The sequence below is a fragment of the Oreochromis aureus genome, linkage group 14 (assembly GCF_013358895.1).
Source record: "Oreochromis aureus strain Israel breed Guangdong linkage group 14, ZZ_aureus, whole genome shotgun sequence".
NCBI lineage: Eukaryota > Metazoa > Chordata > Actinopteri > Cichliformes > Cichlidae > Oreochromis > Oreochromis aureus.
The window spans coordinates 23,918,527-23,939,978 of NC_052955.1; the positions used below are offsets into that span (position 1 = coordinate 23,918,527).

At 40.2% G+C, this 21,452-nt stretch overlaps 1 protein-coding gene, 2 long non-coding RNA genes and 1 pseudogene across 6 annotated transcripts in view; 2 read left to right on the forward strand and 2 right to left on the reverse strand.

Moving 5' to 3' along the window:
- Positions 1-21,452, forward strand: part of LOC120443608 (von Willebrand factor A domain-containing protein 7-like) — a 42,764-nt gene that overhangs the window by 10,027 nt on the left and 11,285 nt on the right. For 2 of the 4 annotated variants that reach the window (XM_039622539.1, XM_039622538.1), the window contains exon 1: positions 20,985-21,238. The exons of the other annotated variants lie outside the window; for them this stretch is intronic. The gene's annotated coding sequence lies outside the window, so the exon portion shown is untranslated. Of the gene's footprint in view, positions 1-20,984; positions 21,239-21,452 lie in introns of those variants that run through there. 4 annotated transcript variants of the gene reach the window in all.
- Positions 1,872-4,186, reverse strand: LOC120443611. Its single transcript, XR_005615527.1, has 3 exons — positions 4,094-4,186; positions 2,607-2,643; positions 1,872-1,967 (listed from the first exon to the last, which is right to left on the reverse strand). It is a non-coding gene; the product is annotated as an uncharacterized LOC120443611 (long non-coding RNA).
- LOC120443609 lies at positions 2,766-10,803 on the forward strand (annotated as a pseudogene).
- Positions 15,296-16,741, reverse strand: LOC120443610. The gene is made up of 2 exons (XR_005615526.1): positions 15,775-16,741; positions 15,296-15,693 (listed from the first exon to the last, which is right to left on the reverse strand). It is a non-coding gene; the product is annotated as an uncharacterized LOC120443610 (long non-coding RNA).

Below are 21,452 nucleotides of genomic sequence, written 5' to 3' on the forward strand. Positions count from 1 at the left end.
ATAAAGATGCCTTTAAAGGCCGTCATGAAGCCATCCCCAAGGAAGGGAAACAGGGAAAAGCTTAGATATGCCAAATTATGGACTGAAAATCTATTCATTCACTCACTGGTAGAGGCAAGCTACAGCTGCCCTGGGGCAGACTGACATATCGCACCATCGACCCCTCTGGCCATCACCAGTAGGCAGTAGGTGAAGTGTCTTGCCCAAGGACACAACGACCAAGAGCTGGGGATTGAACCAGCAACCTTCCGGTTACGAGATGAGCTTTCCAACCCCATGAACCACGGTCACACAGTTGCGTCTATTTTGCATTTTAAGAAGAATATAAATTAAATGATGGCTGGTTCAAAACTCCGGCACAGTATTGTAAGTATAAGTTAAATGATTTCACAATTCATGTTTTTGCCCTTCAGCTTTCCTGTAGCAGAACAAAGGTCTTTTCGTGACCAGGTGTCCCTCCACACTCCTGCCACAGCTCAGGCAGGGGTGACAGTCACCCTTACACTGACTGTAAATGATCTTCATTCTGCTGACTCAAATTATGCAGTGGTCTACTTGACTGTGGTCCCTCAGGTGAGCGATAAGAGAAACTGCAGGATATTCTGCCGAAAACTTGCTTTTTGATTTATTGTGTGTATGATGATTTTCTCTTGCCTACAGGATTCAGACACGTCCCCACCATCCTGCTCTGCAGCACGAGTCCAATCTAACTGTTCTGCAATTTGCAACGCGACTAGCTGGAGTGTGTCTCTGTCTGTATCAGATATCGGACACTCTGGCCTTGATGCTCTGCAGCTACAGGAGGGTGAAGGTATTCTGACTTTGTTCCACAGGACCCCAACCTCAGAGGACAGCCTTGGAGAGCCTGGCCTTGAGCTGCAACAGACAAAGAGGGATAAATCAACAAATGGAGACTACCACCACCACCAAGAGCAACACAAACAAAAAGGCCAGATTAGAGACAGGAGGCCCCTTTCAATATTTCTGAATGGTCGCTAGATGTATCTCAGCCACTGTTTGTGAGGTACACATCCAGCTGCTGCTCTACTCAGGCAGAGATGCTGGTTTGGGACAAAGCTGGAAACATGAAACGCTGCCATCTAACACCTGGTCAGAAGAGGCAGCTACAAAACAAGAGTACAGAAACCAGTGGGACTGGACAGAAAATGCCCACAGGCTTCTTTTTCTTGCTGTTAGGCCTGCTGTGCTTTCCTCTGCTTTAGCCGTGTGATTACAAATGTTTTGCTGGTCAAAATGATCTGTGGATCACTTGGTACAAAGCTTGTTCTCTGTATTTTCAAGGGCAAAATCTGAAAAACCAATAAAAAAAATTTTCGTATTGATATTAAAAAAACGCAAATTTGCAAAGAATAAAAAATATTTTATTGCACTTCCTTTTATTTTGCTACAACTAGATTATTATACCTTTCATGTGTGAGAGGTGGATTTATTTGTAGTTTGTAGTTGGCAAGCAGCACCAATTACACCAAGGCGAGCTTTAATGCTGATAGATCAAGGCATAAACAAAGTCGAGAATCTAAGAAATTAATTACAAAAACAGAAGATATAAAATTCAGAGATTAGTATTAGTTATTATTAATCTCTGGCTCTCTTCCAGCATGTCTTTATCCTGTCCTTCTACCCTCACCCAAACCGGATGTAGCAGATTGTTGCCCCTCTCTGAGCCTGGTTCTGCAGGAGGTTTCTTCCTGTTAAATGGGAGTTTTTCCTTCCCACTGTCACCGAAGCACTTGCTCATTGTAGTGGAGATATCAGGATAGGCACGATTGTGGCACTGATTCAGTCTTTAGCACTATGGTCACCCCGTGTGTCGTCCCAGAACACCACTTAAGGCCAAATAGTCCCAGAGTATGGAAGAAGGAGCTTGATGTTTGGTTTGAGGCATTTTATTCTCACAATTCAATTCCTGTGGCTGTAAACACAGGTGTCTGTGTGTGTGTGGTTTCCTACAAGGAAATACACAATACAAATAAATGATTAAAAAAGAGAATAGATAAGTGACATATTCGGATATAGACATAATACAATATAGTTAACATAACTATATATAAAGATCAGAGCAATGTAGTACACTTCTACTTAAACTGTGCAACTGAACGGCATTAGTGCGAGGTTAAGTTACCGTCAGTACATAGGAACTACTTCGGTAGTTGTAAAAAATGAAGGCTTCCCTTTATAAAGGCTTGAAGGGCAAGCGCGAAGGTGATCCTTCCGGTGGAACTACGATCGGTATTTTAACGATCCTCATAACAAATTGTCCGCTACAAACTCCGTATTATAAAGTAAACAACCACTTGCACCACATACATACAGAGAAGCTCTGATAACACAGCAATGAAGTTATGGACATATGAGAGACCGTACAACTAAAACTAAATCAGGATAAGCTAACTAAGATCAATTAGCATATGGAATGAGGGTGAACTCACGCGTTGCATGCGTGGCCTATGAACTACATTGGCTCCTAAATAGTGAACATATTACAGTATCAACACAATAAGATAAGATAAGATAAGATAAGATAACCTTTATTAGTCCCACACGTGGGAAATTTGTTTGAAAATGAAACACAGGTTAATACTCACTTATCATTCACGCACACGTATTCGCAACTTTTCCAATCTTAAATAAAAGAAAAAGTAGAAACAAAGCAATGGGTAAATAACTCTGTATTGTTTTCACAAACCATCGTTTAATGTTAAAGATGAAAAAGCATTTCTTAACAGATTGAAAAAGTTGTTTTACTATGATATCATGCAGACACCTGACAAATTTAGGAAGCAGTGTATGTATACCACTAATCAGAGTAATATTAAAGAGTAGCCCATAATAAGAATTGACTGATGGGTCTTCACTTTTCTCCTCTGAGGTCCATTTATCTAGACAAAGCAAGTATTGAACACTCTCAGTGTCTTTAGACCTCGAATACAATCTGGCAAAGGTAAGAAAGTTGGAAACAAAGAATTTTGCAGAGTCATGCACCTTGTTTATATTTAATTGAAAAATCTGAGAAACCTTCCTTTGTGCTTCAACTGTAGGATTTTAACTTAAATATTTAAACTAAAATTAAACATTTAAGTACTTTCCTACGACCCTTGCTAAACCCTGCTACTCAGTTATTTATTTGAAATTTGGCTCTCTCTACCTTCATTGCCAGCCTTAGAGAACCAACAGAAGCTACTGCAACCACCAACACAACCTCACAGTCAAATTAGAGACTTGAGACCCCCCTTTTAAGTGCACCTCCTCTTCTGCTCCAACCCCAAGATTTTTACTCGCAATATGCTCATGATGGTTTCCTTCAAACTTTTACTTTGACCAACACAAAAGACTGGCAAGTATAGCTTAACGAACGGCAGTTGTGACATAGCGACACAGCACAACTAAATTTTAACCCCTCCTATATCTGAGATGCATCTTGATAAACATAGACCCCAACAAGTTAAAAGTGAAAGCTTTTAAATATTGAAACATTTTTTTGTTTTTTTCACCCAGTTGTTTTCCTGGAATTAATTAATGTTTCTACTGAAAACTTATTAACTCATTCCTCAACACAGAATTGGCAGAGAATATAAAGGCAGTGATGATTAGAGCACCAAGCGCAGAGGCATCATTGTCCGCACCCTGAACTTTTGGAAATGATGAAAAGAAAATCTACACAGAGAGACACACAGCCAGAGGTGGAGGAGCGAGGACACTGGGGAAATAAGGTCGAATTTCTCCTTGCTGTGGCAGGAAATATTGTCGGCGTGGGGAACGTGTGGAGGTTTCCCTACCTCTGTTACAAAAATGGAGGGGGTAGGCATTCCTAACACTTATGTTTAATTCATTTAATATATTTATTTTACATTAACTAACCAAAATGTGTGTTAATCTTGTAGGATTATATTGATTGTGCAAAGCATGAGCAAAATAAATTGCTAGTTCACAGTCTCTGAAATGAGACTGAAAGTGTGACTTCAAACTCCACTGGTACTCTGGGAAATGTTAATTTTATCACTTGAGGTGACAACTGTAGGTGAGGCCAAGCAGGGCTCTCCATCTGTTTGAAGTATTTTGGATTTTGCAGCACCTTGATTCCCTCAAATCTGATGCCAGCATCCAAAGTAGAGACTCTGCTCCATTGAATTCAATAGTATCCAGTCCTCAGGCAGCTTGTTTACTTGCAACAGGATCATTATAATAAAAAAAAGAGAAAACAATATTATTAATTTATAAAAATTGTAGTTTTAATTGTGAAATCAACTTTCACAAATGAAGTAAAGTTCTAGTACAAAGTAGTAGTAGTAGTAAAAGTACTAATCAAATAATTAATTAGTAAACAGTTCATTTAATAACTTCCCAATATGTTGTCTTAATTCTGGTAGTATGTTTAAACAACTGATATATGTTTTGTTTTAAAAGCATATACCAGGTCCATATTTAATTGAGTAAGCTTGTTACTCAGAAGCTGCACAACAGATATGTTTGCTGTGTATGTTTTTAATTCAGGTGCATTCCTGGTGCCATATCTGGCATTTGCTGTAACCTGTGGTGTACCCGTGTTCCTGCTGGAGACAACTATAGGGCAGTTCACCCAGGAGGGTGGCATTACCTGCTGGAGGAAGCTTTGCCCACTAGCAGAAGGTAAGCTGTTCAGGCATCTATAATAACAAGAAAACATCATGTTATCCTTCTCTTCAATGGCCATTTATTCACAGTCTTGCACAACTGTAGTGAACAAGTTAATAAGTATTTAAAGTTAAGCCAGTTCTGTACTTATCAATCCTCAAGTTAAGAGTTCAAGCCTTAACTGAGAGCAAACAATTACTGGCAACATTGTGTTTTGCAAGCAGTGATTTAGGCAGTTTTAAAGGAATAAGATATAATATCTATGCATTTAAATTGAACATTTTTAGGCTAATATTATGCATGTGGTTGACTTTTTACATTATCTCAAATATCTCCCATGATGTTCAAATTAGAAATACTCAATTTTATTAAATATTGACATTTATTTGTCCCCTTTACTGCAGAGAGCTACCCAGCTAATGTATAAAAACTGTGTTTGTGGCACTCATTATTTATTTATTTTCAAAGGATTCTTCTGACCATGAATAACAGGTGCTGGACTATCCCAAAACTGAATTCTACACGTATATCCAAGGAAAAATAGGATCTCTCAATGCACAACAACCTTGAAGGAGATGGGCTTCAGCTGTAATCACACCAGGTGCCACTCAGATAAGAACAGGAAACTGAGACTGTGATTCACAGAAGCTCACAAAAACTGGAGAAGAGAGCAAACCTTTTGTCTGATAGTAGGTTTGGCATAGAAGCATGAGTCCACACTGCCTTGGATGAGTGGGTCAGGCTGGTGGTGGTGGTGATGGTTGTGTAATGTGGTGGAAATTTTCTTGGTACACCGTGTGCCCCTTAGTACTAACTGCACATTGTTTAAAGGCCAGAGCCTACCTAAGTATTGCTGCTGACCATGGCTACTTTGAGCAGGATAATGTCATATTATCCTGTTATATCACAAAATCATCTTAAACTGGTTTCTTGAACATGACAATGAGTTCACTCAAATAGCCACCACAGTCACAGACCTCAAGGCAAAACTGTTTAGTAACCCTAAAACAACAAAGAGTCTGAGTAATTGATAAATGGAGATTTTTGTCATCATTACCTGTAAATGCCTTTCAGGGATTGGCTTTGGTGGACAGCTAATCCTCTTCTATAACTGTATGACCTACATCATTATTCTGTCCTGGGCTTTGCTCTCACCTCGTGTTCTCCTTCAGCTCTCAGCTTCCTTGGGCCTCCTGCAACAACTACTGGAACACAGGTAAATGCAAAGATTGTTTCCAATTTCCAATAAAAATTGTTGAAGTATGTTTAAGTATTTGAACTTTAATGTTTTGACACTTTGGCACTTTGACACTCTCCTCTCAGAGGGCTGTGTAGACTTTTCAACACAAAATAACACCGTCCACTGGACCAACCAGACAAACTCGACCTCTGCAGCCACCGAATTTTGGGAGTATGTCTATGTAGATGGACTAAAAAAGCCTACATACCAAGTTATTTAAAGCCCAATAAAACATTTTGTACCTTTTGCAGCTATATATATCTCCATCTATCTATCTATCTATCTATCTATCTATTTTTTTAACCTTCTACATTTAATTTACTTCTAGACGACGAGTGCTGATGATCTCAGGGGGCATTGAGGAAATAGGCAGCATCCAGTGGGAGGTGCTGTTGTGCCTCATTGCTATGTGGATCGTCTGCTACTTTTGTGTCTGGAAAGGAGTCAGATCTACAGGAAAGGTAGTTGTGCAGGCTGTAAAACTGTGGTAAATTCAGTGGGGTGGAATAATTATTTGATCCCCTGTAGAAGTTGTAAATTTGTCTACTTACATGACTCTCTAATGAGTCTCTAATTTTAATGGTAGATTAATTTCAATGGAGTGAGGCAGAATATGACATAAAAGGTATGTTATTAATTGATTTGCATGTCACTGAATGAAATAAGTATTTAACTTGAAGTGTTAGCTACCTCCACAGATTTTCTATATTTTGTGGAGAAAATATAGAAAACTGTTGTCAACGATCTGTGGGTGCAGATCGTGTGTGGCAATGTGAGGACCCCGGTGCAGACGACAGAGGGAAACAGGAACTTAATAACAAAAGGCGAAAAACACAAAGGTACAAAAGTAAGAAAACCCAAAAGCCAATAACTAATCTAAAATGTGAGAAACTAAACTCAGGGCAACACACAGGAAAAATAGACATAACGACACAGGGGAAACTGTGTCATCAGCCAATCTATGGGAACCAGAATTCTGGCTAGGTTGTAAGGGCTCAAGTACTTATTTCACTCAATGACATGACATGGTTTTTCTCAATGACAAATCAGTTTATAACTTTTATTTAATGTGTTCTCCATTAAAATTAAATTACCACAAAAGTTAGAGACTGTTCACTGTTTTATAAGCAATGAAACTTACAAAATCAGCTGGGGATCAAGTAATTATTTTTCCTCAGTGTAGCTATATATACAGTACATATACATAGTACATATCGAGTAAACACTTAAATGCTCTGAAATGTTTTTTTTCCACAGGTGGTATATGTCACAGCTACCTTCCCCTATGTGATGTTGTTAATTCTGCTGATTCGTGGCCTCTCTCTTCCCGGAGCATTAGAAGGAGTGATGTTTTATCTTCTGCCTGAACCCTCACGACTAATGGACCCTCAGGTACGAGCTCAAATCTAAAACAGTGTCTAATACAGGTGGACAAGTGTAATACTGTTGCTTTGTTGGAACAGGTGTGGATGGAGGCTGTGAGTCAGATCTTCTTCTCCTACAGTATCGGTTTGGGTTCCCTAACTGTGCTGGGAAGCTACAACAAATACAACAACAACTGCTATAAGTACATGATGATCAATAGTTATTTAAGCTTAATTTTAAATAAATATTTCAATCCTCATATTTTGCCACATGCAGTGACTGCACTTTGTTTTTGTGATCTGTAGAGACTCTCTGATGCTGTGTTTGCTGAACAGTGGTACCAGTGTTGTAGCTGGTTTTGCTGTCTTCTCAGTGCTGGGATTCATGGCTCATGAGCAAGGCGTTCCCATTGCAGAAGTGGCCGAGTCAGGTATATATCACAAACATGCAGCCACATTCTCCTGGACCCATAAATATGACATAACAGTGATCTATAAATGGACTCAATCTTACATAACAATATTATGGCAGCATGTCTCAACTGGTCACAGACTTGGTAACAGAAGATTAAAGATTTTAAATTTTTCAGGCCTCTGTTTAATTGTTAGGCTTGATTTTCAAGAACAGTATTTTTTGAATGATTTCAGCATTTTTCATTTACAAAAGTTAATTTCTCAGTAGTAAGTTTATACCTAATCTATGGGAACTTGTTTCCAGGATTGGAAGAAGAACAACAAAGCACTTTTGCCATTAAAAATTCAAAATTTACTATATCTCAATAAGAAAATAGGCATCCAAACATTGTGTGAAAGTTTCCTTGTTATCTTGATTATAGGAATTGGGGGGTTGTGGAAGAAGAGGAGAAATGTGGAACAGAAGGATTGTTTTTTCTGTAATATTCACATTTCTACAGAAAAACAGAATGCTTTGTTAAATGTTTGAGTCACTAAGTTTACATTTTGTGATGCTTAATTTGAAATTAAGACTTAGGTCTCACTGGCATGAAATTATTTTTACAGCTGTGGAAACAAACTACAATACTAATCAGATGTCAGCGTCCTTTGAGTTCCAATAGGCAGACTATATTATGTGGGCTAAATCAGTCAGTGCCATTGTGCCATCACAGTCAAACACATGATTAGTGGTGAAAACCTGGTGTCATTTGATTTTTCCCTTTAAATATGAGCAGGCACAGTTGATTGTTCAATTTTCTGCATTCCTGCTGCCATATTTATTCCATTACACACCACAAACTGTACAAACTAAAACACAAACATTCGACACTGGCTGGCATGTTTTGTGTAGAAGGAGCTTAGTGTTCCATCATGTTGTGTTTCAGGTCCAGGCCTGGCGTTCATTGCATACCCTCAGGCTGTAGCCATGATGCCCCTGCCTCAACTGTGGTCCATCTGTTTCTTTGTTATGCTCATTCTCTTGGGTCTGGATTCACAAGTAAGACACACACAACTTTGGAACATTGCATTTATGCTTTGAAATGTACTCATTATTTTGTCCATTCTCTGCGCAGTTTGTTAACATGGAGGTGTTGATGACGTCCTTCACTGATATGTTTCCCAAAGTGTTGCGCAGGGCCGGTCGAAGGGAGATTTTTCTCCTTCTCTTCTGCCTAATATGCTTCTTCTCTCAGCTTGTCATGGTTACTGAGGTCTGTATGTAATGTATCACTGCCAAAACATGTTTTGGAAATGTGTGCTTGAGTCTGAAAGAAAATATTAAACATTACATATACTAATTTTCTGATTTTAGTGAGAAAAATAAATGCATGCGAAATAAATATCTGTGTCATTGTCTCCAGGGAGGGATGTTTGTGTTCCAGTTGTTTGACTACTATGCTTGCAATGGAGCCTGCCTCCTCTTCCTATGTGTGTTTGAAACTCTGGCACTGGGTTGGATATTTGGTAGGTGTGCTCTTGCTTTTATATCTCACACTAATGATGTCGTGACGATGACACGATCAGGGAAATTTTCTCAGATTTAGGACACTTGTGAGGACATTATAATGGAGTCTTTACATGACTGATTATGACTCCTTTGGCTGTCATTTGACCTTTATGTGAAAAAAATACATCCTTGGCGTTCCATTGACACCATGTGTGATCTTTATATGTTGTTAATTTTGTTTCTTCTCCTATTAAGGGGTAGATAAGTTGTATGACATAATAAAGGACATGACAGGAACACGAGCCAATTACTTCTTTAAACTCTGCTGGCTCTACCTCACACCACTGGTCTCACTGGTGAGTTGGGCTTTAAGTGTCAAGATGTCAACACTCAATTCTTTACCAACTAAACCATCTCCTTTTCATTTCTCAGGGCTCTTTTATATGTTCTTTAATCGAGTACCAGCCTCTGACTTTTAATCGGTGGTACGTCTACCCATCCTGGGCATATGTGCTGGGGTGGGTACTGGCTCTCTCCTCCATCCTGCTTGTTCCAGGATGGGCCCTGTATAAGCTGGGCACTGGGACTGGGACTCTAAGTCAGGTGGGATGACTGTGTTTTAACATTAAATATATAGTTACACAAAAATGTATGGGTTTCATGTTTACTGGGTTATTTTTAACATAATAGAAATCATGATAATAATAATAGCTTTTTTAGAATTGCTATGAAACTTTTAAATTAAGACCAAATAATTTTCTCCATTTTGTAGCGTTTCCATCATCTGTGCCAGCCTAATCTTGAAAATTTAGAGAACCAAAAGAGGGAAACTGAGCTAGAGACCATCAGAGAACTTCTGCAGTAGTTCACACTCAACTGATACAAAAGGTCATCTGATACCAAAGTCTTTGTAACACCTACGATTTGGAGCCGAATGTAATGTCACTTTCTTTATTTTCCTTTACATTTTTCCACTTCTGTACCCATTTGAGCTGCATCATAGTGATTCTGGATACTGAAGCTGCAAAGAAAAATATCACTTCATTTGGACGTTTGTTCTTTCTTCATTATTTTGCAAAAATATAAAAATAATGAGGCCTTGGTTAGCATGTTCAATTTTAAAGTTAAAGGCAGCTCAGTTACTAAAACAGTGAACAAGTTTGTGTTTGGCTAGTTTGGAGGTGTTACCAGGTGAATGCCCTCTCTCTCTAAGAAACGTTTACAAAGTTAGATCTGAACAATCTACAAGACTTCTTGAGAATTGTTTTTGCACAGATGAGACCAAAGTGGAGAGCGGCACATTTGGAGAAAACCAAACAGCAGAGCAGCACAAACACCAATTACTCTAGCAAGAATTCAAGACAACTGTTCATAAACAAACGTCTGCAAATGTCAATGAACTGAGGCAATTTTGTAAGAAAAAGTGGACCAAAATTCCTCCACAATAATGTTATCTGCCTTTGCAACCGATGCCACAACTGCTGTTATGGGCCGATGGAGAGGAACACATATGTTTGTGTTACAGAATGACACAGAAAATGCTGCTGCAATTTGATATCATATGAAACACAGCACTAAGTGGACAGAGGATTATTTCTGACATGGTACCTATCAAACAAAATACACGCAAGATTGCCAGTCTTCTAGCTTGCTTACTTGCCACAAGTGCACTGTGCCACCTACCAATAGAAAGGAAAAATAATGTGCACATTTCCACGAGAAATCCCACGCCTGGACCGTCGTTGACCGCCGCCATGATTCTAGCCTCATTTTACATCCAACACAAAACTGCAGTCGTGGTGCTTTCAATTGTACTCAGAACTCGGAAATTCTGCCTTCTGAACAGGAAGATGTAGGTAACACCAGACTGCAGATGAGCTGCATACAGAGCTGGACTGGGTTAAAAAAAATCGTCCCGGGCATCTTGACTAGAGACCGGCCCACCATTATAGGAAAAATCATAAAGCCTTTGAATGAAAATAAACGCTGTTCTGATGGTATATATGTATCAATCTATCAATTGTTTGTTGTAAGACTCAGATAATTATTTTTTTAAAAGCGAGACATTTTAAATGAGAATAATAAAGAAAAGTATTTCCTTGTGCCCCCCTTTCCCTGTTAATGCCCTACATGGACCCCTGGCAACACTTTGCTAGACCCGCCCCTGCACAGTTACCAGCTGTCAGCTACATAGAAAAGGATCCTGGTGTTATTTGTCTCTCAGAAACAGTTCATAACTTCCCTTCAACTCATTCATGTCACCTAAAAGGTAAACCTGTTTCTCCATCACCTGTTCAGCTCTGATGATTCAGTAAGGACATCTCCTGGTTTCATCTGCATGACACATTTCCTTGCACAGAATGTTAACAGCGCATAGAGCTGATTTCCAAACTTCCCCCTGATTTTGTCATTTACCACTCCAAGTAGCATGCACAGTGGATTACATTCAGTGTCAGTGGTGAAGATCTTATCCAGTTCGCGCTTTATGAGAAACCAGAATTGTTGTATTTTCCGGCAGGACCATAGACAGTGCGTTAGGTTGCCCACCTCTATTTTACATTTAGGGCACAGCGGAGAAAGGTCTGAATTGTATTTATGGCGTTGAGAAGGTGATATGTGAACTCTGTGTAGGATTTTAAGTTGGATTGCCTTTACTTTATTACAGACGCTCAGAGATTTAGCATTCTCCCAGACTTCGTCCCATACCTCGTCACTGATCCCTATATGTAATTCTTTTTCCCAAGTCCTCTTCAAATAGGTTGTGTCAGTGACCCCAAATTTTATTAACAGGCCATAGCAAATTTTTATAGAAGTTCTAAGATTTGGCTGAAATATCTGCTTTTCACATTTAGAGACGGTCTGATTAGTGAGTATCGTTGTAGCCCTTTGTATATGGTCCCTCACTTGTAAATATCTAAAAAGGTCATGCCTATGAATGTTGTATTTATTGATTAGCTGGTTAAAGGACATAAGATTAGACCCGTCCATTATGTCAGAAAAGGTAGAAATACCATTCGCAGCCCATTTCCGAAAGCCAGGGTCAGTCGTCCCAGGCAAAAAAAGAGGATAATCGGATAGGGGAGTGAAAAGAGATGTTAAGTGAGACCTTCCTTCTAGTTTTTGAACCATTCGCCAAGCTTTAACAGTAGCTAATGTGAGTGGGTTGCTACAGAGCGTCGTTAAGGTCTTAAGTTTCCCCACAAAAAGCAAACTTTTCAGAGGGAAGTTAGACATAGAGCACTCAATATCCAACCAGACAGGAGAAGGCTGTTGTACCCAGTCGGCAGCTATACGCATATGAGTGCTCAGCTGATACTTCCTTATATCTGGGAGATCAAGGCCCCCTTTTGAGGATGGAAGACATAACCTGGATATTTTAAGACGAGGTTTCCTCCCTGCCCAAACAAAGGAGCTAAACCAACCATTTAGAGTTTGAATAATTTTATGTGGGAAAAGAGTCGGAACCATCTGTATTGGGTAAAGTAGCCTGGGTAGAATGTTCATTTTCAGAAGAGCGATACGACCGAGCCAGGATAATGGTAAGGACTTCCATCTCTCCAGATCTAGTTTGACCTGCTCAAATAGGGGGGTAAAGTTACTTTTATACATCTGTTCAAAGGCGGGCGTGACCCTAATTCCTAGATACGTAAAGCCCTGTGGGGACCAAGTGAAGGGAAATGGAGAAGGGGCCCGTGGTTTTTGTTTCAGACTGCCCAATGGCATCGCTTCTGATTTATTATAATTAATTTTATAGCCTGAGATTTCACTAAACTTATTAATAGTTTCAACCAGAGAGGGGATTGATGTTTCCGGCTGAGTCAGCACAACAAGTACAGCATACAGAATAATCTTATGCTGTCTTTGTCCTACAGATAGACCATGTATATCCGCCTGAACTCGTACTGCTTCTGCCAATGGTTCTATGGCTAAGGCAAAGAGCAAAAGGGAGAGAGGGCAGCCTTGTCTGGTTCCCCTCTGTATCCGGAAGTTGGAGGACCGCACCCCGTTTGTCAGGACTGCAGAGCAGGGATTGTTATAAAGTAGCTTAATCCAGTTTATAAAGTTTCTACTGAAACCGAATTGGTGTAGTGCAAAAAACAGGTACGACCATTCAACACGGTCAAATGCCTTCTCGGCATCAAGGGAAATTACCACCCCAGGTAGAGATTTTTGTTGGAAGAGCTGGATCATATTCAACAACCTACGCATGTTATTATATGAATTGCGCCCTTTAATGAAACCCGTTTGGTTCTCATTAATAAGCGAGGGGAGTAAAAGTTCCAAACGTTTTGCTAATATCTTGGAGAGGATTTTCAGATCCACATTCAACAAAGAGATTGGCCTGTAGGGGGCACAATTTTCAGGTAGCTTACCCTTTTTAAGTATAAGACATATATTGGCTTCCCTTAGAGCACAGGTGTCAAACTCCAGGCCTCGAGGGCCGGTGTCCTGCAGGTTTTAGATCTCACCCTTGGTCAACACACCTGAATCACATCATTAGTTCATTACCAGACCTCTGGAGAACTTCAAGACATGCTGAGGAGGTCATTTAGCAATTTGTATCAGCTGTGTTGGATCAAGGACACATCTAAAACCTGCAGGACACCGGCCCTCGAGGCCTGGAGTTCGACACCTGTGCCTTAGAGAATTGGGCAAGAGACCCTTTTTAAAGGAGTCATTGTACATATTCAACAGCGGGCCAGCTAAAATTTCTCTGAATTCTTTATAAAACTCGGCACATAGTCCGTCTGGTCCCGCTACTTTGCCAGCCTTCAGCTCTTTAATGGCATCTAATACTTCCTGTTTCGATATGGGAAAATCCAATTTGAGGTTCTGGTCTTCAGACACCCTGGGAAGATTAAGAGGGGCAAAAAATACATCTAATAGGTCTGCTGTATTTGTCTGAATTTGCGGTTCATAAAGGTCTTCATAGATTTTTCTAAATATATTATTAATACTGATGTTGTCAAAAAACTGTTTACCATGTACATCTCGGATTGAAATGATATTCTGAGAGTCTGATTTCTTCTTAGTCAAGTAGGCTAAGTATTTCCCAGGTTTTTCACCATGTTCATATAACTTTTGCTTAGCAAATCTAATTTTAGTCACTGCATCTTTCGTCAGTAGACAGTCTAATGCCGAACGTAGAGCATAAATTTCTGTGAGTTTGCCCTTAGAAGGTTTTTTAAGATAATCGCCTTCTGTGTGTTTTAGCTTGGATTCCAAAACCTTCCTTTGCTCTGCTTGTCTACGCTTTTTCCCTTTAGTATGTGAAATGATGAGACCTCTTGAGTAGGCCTTTAATGTCTCCCAGAGTAGCGACGGGTTATCTGTGGAGGGTGTATTAATTAACAAGAACTGTCCAAGTTCCTCTGTGAGGTAGCCTGTCAATCCAAGATCGTACTGAATAGAGGTGTCAAAGTGCCAATGTCTATCCTGGGGGGCCGGATTCCTGACATTACAATGAAGGAAAACTGCTGCATGGTCTGATATAACTATATTACCAATTGAGCTAAACGTAACTGATGGCAAAATAAGGTTTGGGACAAAGAAGTAGTCAATTCTTGTATAACAAGTATGTACTTTAGAGAAAAAGGTAAATTCCTTATTTGCAGGATGCTGTGCCCTCCACACGTCGACATAATCCAGTTCCCTACATAAGGTAACGAGGGTCTTGGCTTGAGGTGAAAGAGAGAGTTTACCCTGAGGAGATTTATCCAAAATTGGATTAAAATGACAGTTAAAGTCCCCTCCAATGAATGAGTTTTTAACATTTAAGTCCACAAATTTTGTGAAGGCTGTAATCAAAAAGTCTCCCGGGTGACCAGGGGGACAGTAAATATTCATAATGGCAATTTCCTCTCCGTATAAATCACCTTTCACTATAACAAAACGGCCCTCAGTATCCCTTATACAATCAAGAGGTGTGAATGGTAGGTTTTTCCTAATTAATATAACTGTACCACTGCTCCTTGATGTAAAGGATGAAAAAAAAAAACTTGCCCAAATCCCCCCTGCGCTAGTTTAGCATGTTCCACAGGGTTCAAATGCGTCTCCTGTAATAAAGCAATGTGGACTTGCTCACTCCTGAGATAATTCAAGACCTTTCTTCGCTTAACAGGCGTATGGATACCATTCACATTCCAGGTGCATATGTTCACTGTTGACATGCTGGTCTTTTATTATTCAGATAGGGTCTGGAGTATTCTACACATCTTCCTAAGATTAAATAATGACAGTAATTCAGGTAAACATAAAAACAGAGCCGGGCCAAAACAAAACAGGTAAACAAATACCAAGCTAAACAAACAATACTAAACATTACCAAAACAAAAATAAGAAGAACCCACTGTTCCCCTCCTGAAATGGAGGAGCTCGAGTGTAGAGGTTTCCTAACAGCAGAAGATACTTCCCTGCCCAAAAGAAAAAAGAGAAAAAAAAAACACCCCAGGAGTTCTAGCAACGCTCACAACATACCACAAATGTTCCGCAGAATGATTCTAGTCGACCTCAAAGCGAACGGTAATGATAGTGGAGCTCCATGTATGTAACGTCTGAAAAACAGGAAGAGAAATCAGCTCTCACTCGTCATCAGCCACAGGGGTTAAGTCCAGCGACTCGATGAAGCATTCTACCTCCACTGCATCTCTGAAGATTTTAGTGGATCCGCGATGGGTCACCTTAAGCAAAGCGGAGTAAATCTGCCTATAGTCAGCTCCAATGGACCTAAGGCGCTTCTTTACCTCGTCAAAACTTTTCCGTTTATGTACAACCGCGGTTGAGTAATCCTGGAAAATCATCACTGTGGCGTTCCCGTGCTTCAAGGGCTGGTTATTCCTACTCATCGCCCATGCTGCGTTCATGGTCCGCTGTTTGTCTTGATAATTGTGCAACCTCACCAATACAGGACGCGCTCTCTGTCCAGAGGACGGGGCTTGCGCTACTGTGCGGTGCGCTCTTTCCACTTTAACTCGACCAGCTTTTGTTTTGATATTGAGAAGCTCAGGCAGCCAGGACTCAAAAAAACTGATAGGATTGCTACCTTCTGCGCACTCCGGGAGACCGATGATACTGATATTTTTCCTCCTCCCTCTATTTTCCAAATCATCAACGCACTCCGCGAGCTCCTTTACCCGTTTCTCCAGCGACTGGAACTTATCCAGCGCTGGATTGGTGGTGTCCTCCAAAACCGAGATCGGGGCCTCTGTTCTTTATCCTTGCCTCATGGTGCTCCAGCTGCTTTCCTTGCGCTTGTAAAAGCAGAGAGACTGGTCCAAGTTTATCTTCAATAACTTTAGTGAGGTTCGCAGTTACTTCCCGAATCACCTTGCGGATCGCTGGTTCCGATCTAATAACCAACTCCGCGTCAGCTCCCATACTCGTCCCCTCGTTAGCTTCTCCGCTCTGTAGGTAGGTTGGAGCCCTCTGCGGCGTCAGACACTGCAGCTTTCCTTCGCGGCATGTTGTCGGACTGTTTCAAAAAGTAGTTGCTGATGCTCATCCCAGACTTACAAATAGTTAGTATCCGTGTTGCAGCTTTAACTGCGGGTTATCAGTGTAAAATCAGTGAACTGGCGTGCTAGCACTCTCTGGTACAACCTTACTTCAAGCCGCCATCTTGAAAACCCCTGCATCCTGTTCAAAGTTTTTAAAAGATAAAAATGATTTTACCTTAGATAAAAGCCTCAGTTTGAAAATAGACCGCTGTACAACTGAGCTAATCTGTTTTTCAAAGGTAAAATTGCTGTCAAATATAACCCCCAAATTAATAACTTAATAACTTAATAAAAGGCTCAAGACTGTGCAGGTTAAAATCAGAGGTGCTGGGATTGCCACTTGGTCCAAAAATTATCATTTTGGTTTTGTTCTCATTAAAGTTAAGGAATTTAGGGGCCATCCAGGCTTTAACTTCACCCACACACTGAAGTGGGGCAGATCCGAGTGTCATCAGCGCATGAATGGAAACAAATGTTTTATTTTCTAAAAATTAGACCTCGAGGCAGCATATAAATAGAGAATAAAATTGGCCCTGGGTAACACCACAAGTAATCAGAATGAGAATCAGAATACTTTATTAATCCCTAAGGAAATTATGTGGGTTACAGGGAGCTGAGGAAGAGATAAAATCTCCAAAGCTCACAGAGAAAGTCCTGTCAGATAGGTATGACCTGAACCACTCTAATTGAACGCCCTTGATGCTGCAATGCTCCAATCGTGAGATCAAGATGCTGTGGTCAACAGTATTAAAGGCAGCTGTTAGATTCAAAAGCAAAAGCACAGCCGAGTCAGTGGCTAATAAGAGATCCTTAAAAACTTTTTAAAGTACAGTTTCAGTGCTGCCAAGAGCTTTAAAACCAGACTGAAACCTCTCAAGAACACCGTGTCCATTTAAAAAAAGATTGGAGCTAAACGAATACAATCTTTTTCAAAAAATTTGACAGGAAAGGAAGCTTTGAAATAGGCCTGAAATTTAAGAGGACAGAGCATTCAAGATCATTTTTTTTAAGTATAGGCTGTACAACAGCATGTTTGAAACAGGGTGGCACAACACCTGAACTAAGACTGCTGTTAAAAATCCTTAAGATGTCAGTACCGATGACATAAAAATCTTTTTTTAAAATGTGTTAGAACAACATCATTTGGTCAAGATGATGTCTTCATGCCATCACATAGTTCCTCCACGTGATCAAAACACACACTGATCAAAACCAGCAGAGCAGGTGAATATTTGAGAATAAGTCATGTGAAGGCAGGGTGATCACAGATCAAAGCTGTTTTTCAGTTTTTATTTGTATTATTTTTTTACAGCCCGTTTTTTCATTTTTTCAGAATTTTCCGCAAAACACACGCAACGCGTTCCGTGTGCAGGAATGGTTTTCAGAGAAATGCCTACCTTTGAAAAGAAAGATAGATGTCTCCTCAAAGTACTTTCGTTCTTCAGTGTGTGAAATGTGGCTTAAATGCCCCCACGCCAGTTTTCTATACCGAACTGAAACTTTCCTGTATCCGTGGGAGCCCTTCAGTGAGATCCCGTCAGAGTCGAGTGGGTGGACCTTAAATTTTTTTTTTATTATTATTATTATTATTGTACATTACTTACTTTAGGAATGTATAGCACTTCCGCCACAGTTGTTAAAATAGTCTGATCTAGTATTTGAAGACCAAAGAGCACCATACAAGACAAGCATTTTGAAATACAAACATCTGCATTTAAGATTAAATTCTTAAAGAGTTTTTATACAGTGTTCTTAATACATCTTCAAACGCAGTTTATAAACAGCCAGCGCTTTAACCCTCCTGTTATGTCTCCACACTCATTTTGCCTGCCGCCTGGTGGCCAACGTCTCCATTACCTAAAAGACATTTTCTCCTTATGAAAAAGCTGCAGCGATAAAAGCCAACTCTTGCCTGCCTCACATAATGGTTTAGCTGAACACGTGTAAGTTCTTGTACCATTTACCAGCTAAATAGCATGTCTGTGTTTCTGCAAAGCACTTGGAATCAGCAAACTCTGGATAAAAATCTCTTTCGCACAATACACCTCAGGTTTATTAAGCCTATGTCAAAATAATAGAAAGTTTAAAAACAAAATATAATGCAGTCAGCTGAAGTTATAAAGGTAAAACTTAGCTTTAGCCTTCTTTTTCTTGATACATTTTTCATTCATTTATTTTCATTTTTAAGTGAAGAGACCCACCTACACCATTTACATTTTTTTAATCCTCCATGTGAGGGATACTTTATCACACAATGTTTACACCAAACAGGAAGGTGACTCTCTTTCTGTTACCTGCTAGGCGAAGCTTGCCTGCTCACTCTTAAAAGTCATTCTGCGGTGATCCTTCAGACCACTGTGAACAGGGAGAAAGTCTTTCTATCTTCCAATGTTTCTTGTCACTGAGGTTGAATGTGCTTGGGCCCTGTCTGCTGATGGACCAAAGTGGTGGTCGAGAACCTCGGCTCTCCCTTTCCCATGTGTTTGCTTACCTGAACTTTATCTCATGCACAGGTTCTCCACTGCTCCACACACCAGACACAAGCCAATCTGTACTTTTCGATTATGGAGAATTTTCTCTCAGTTGGTGACAGGATGCAGGATACAAATGCAATTACGCATTCAATGTTGTTTTTCTGAATCTGAGCTAGGATAGTGTCTCAGTCTAAGAAATCTGTGGTAACGAAGGTATGTAATCCAGGGTTATAAATCACAAGTGCTAGGTTTTCCAGTAACCTAGCACCTAGGTTTTAGTCTCCCTGAAGCTTTCTTCTGCCATCAAATTCCACTGCTTTTCAGTCTGTGCATTATTTCCCAGAATGCCTCATCACTGTTGTATAGTCAGGCAAAAACTTGGAACACAGGCTATCTCTGGAAATCACATCTATCAGAAATGGAATGCTGGGTTGGTTGAAGATAGTTTTCTTTTGCATTTATCTGGAGGCGTTTGAGGTCTGCCTACATGTGTGGATCATGGGCCTTCTTGGAGTGTCCATATACTACAATGTTATGAATGTAGTTTTGCACCCCAGGCAAATCTTTCAGGATGTAGGGGTTTAAACCCTCCAGAAACCTTCTTTTTATGCTCAAAGGAAGGGATCTCAGTTTCTATGATAGAATTTTTTTTGTTTTGTTCACTTTCATCTTGTGAATACAACCATTCACATGTACAAGGTGATTGGCTTAAGCCATATCAATAGCACAGGTCGTAGATATTGAAAGAAGTTCTGAAGTGTACTGAAGTGGAGTGTATAGGTAGATGCTGTAGATATTAAATCTATGCTGACATTGCAAGTTTGTTGTAATATTTTGTAAGTATTTTTGAAAAAAAAAAAAAAAAAAAAGTAGACAGCTATCGTTCATTTTCTTGAAATCAGCCTGCCAAGACCTAAACAAAGAGTAAATTGTTCAACTTTAGGTTAGAGATATGAACTTTTTTTTTTTCAAGTAGTCAGTTCTTAAATTTAGAAGAGAGTGTTCATAAATGTGTTACATAGTTTGCACGACACTATGAACAGACGACATGCAAAGTCAATAATTAAAGGAATGGAGCTCATTTCATCCAAAGCACTGAGTTTATTTTTCAATTGCTGCCAACAGAAAGTAAAACAATTAGAATTAAGCTAAAGAAGCATTTATAACAGTTCTGAAAGTGTTTGATTTTTCACAAGTAAGACTAAATAATGTCTGTCTCCAGAATCCAAACTGGAAGCTGGTTCCACAGAAGACTCTGCCTCCTATTCTACTTTTAAATAGTAGAACGGGGCGATCGTGGCTCAAGAGTTGGGAGTTCGCCTTATAATCGGAAGGTTGACGGTTCGATCTCCGGCTTGGACAGTCTCGGTCGTTGTGTCCTTGGGCAAGACACTTCACCCGTTGCGTACTGGTGGTGGTCAGAGGGCCCGGTGGCGCCAGTATCCGGCAGCCTCGCCTCTGTCAGTGCGCCCCAGGGTGGCTGTGGCTACAATGTAGCTTGCCATCACCTGTGTGTGAATGGGTGGATGACTGGATATGTAAAGCGCCTTGGGGTCCTTAGGGACTAGTAAAGCGCTATATAAATACAGGCCATTTACCATTTAAATACTTTGGGAACCACAAGTAGGCCTGCAGTCTGAGAGCAAAGAGCTCTAATTGGGTGATATGGTACTATAAGGTCATTAAGATAAGATGGGGCCTGATTATTCAAGACCTTGTATGTGAGGAGCAGGATTTTGAATTCTGGATTTAACAGGGAGCCTATGGGGATGTGGGGGAAATTGGACCCAAACGCAGGACTTGGTGCAAGGAAAGCAGTGTGTTTATTTACAGTGAGGCAAATTTTACATGACAATAAATCCCTGTGAGTTCCCTCGACTCCCGTGCTGTCTTCTTCCCAAAAAGTCCGTGCTCTCTGCTCCTGTGTCTCTGCACTCCCCGTGTGCAAATTCCCTGCTGACTCGGCCTCAGGATGGCTAGAGGCAAGAATCAAGCGCACCCAAATGAGCGCATCATTGATCATGTGCACATCACGCAGAGGGAGAGTGGGAGTGAGAGACGAAAGGCGCAGCGACAGAGCATGGCAGTTGTAACGCAGTTTGTGTGATTCCGTGTGCGTTAATGAAACTGTAAGTGTTATTACCTTTGACAGGTTAACTGGTACGATAATAGTTATAGTTGTTTGTGCATGTTAAAGCTAAAGTTATGCCTCGGTACACTGATATCACGTTAGTAGGTTTATTTAATTATTTAGTTAATTTGCACTAAGTTAATACCAGTGGCCAGAATCTCCTCCAACGATTACATCCCGCGGTTAAAGGATTTTTCTGTTATTTATTGCTT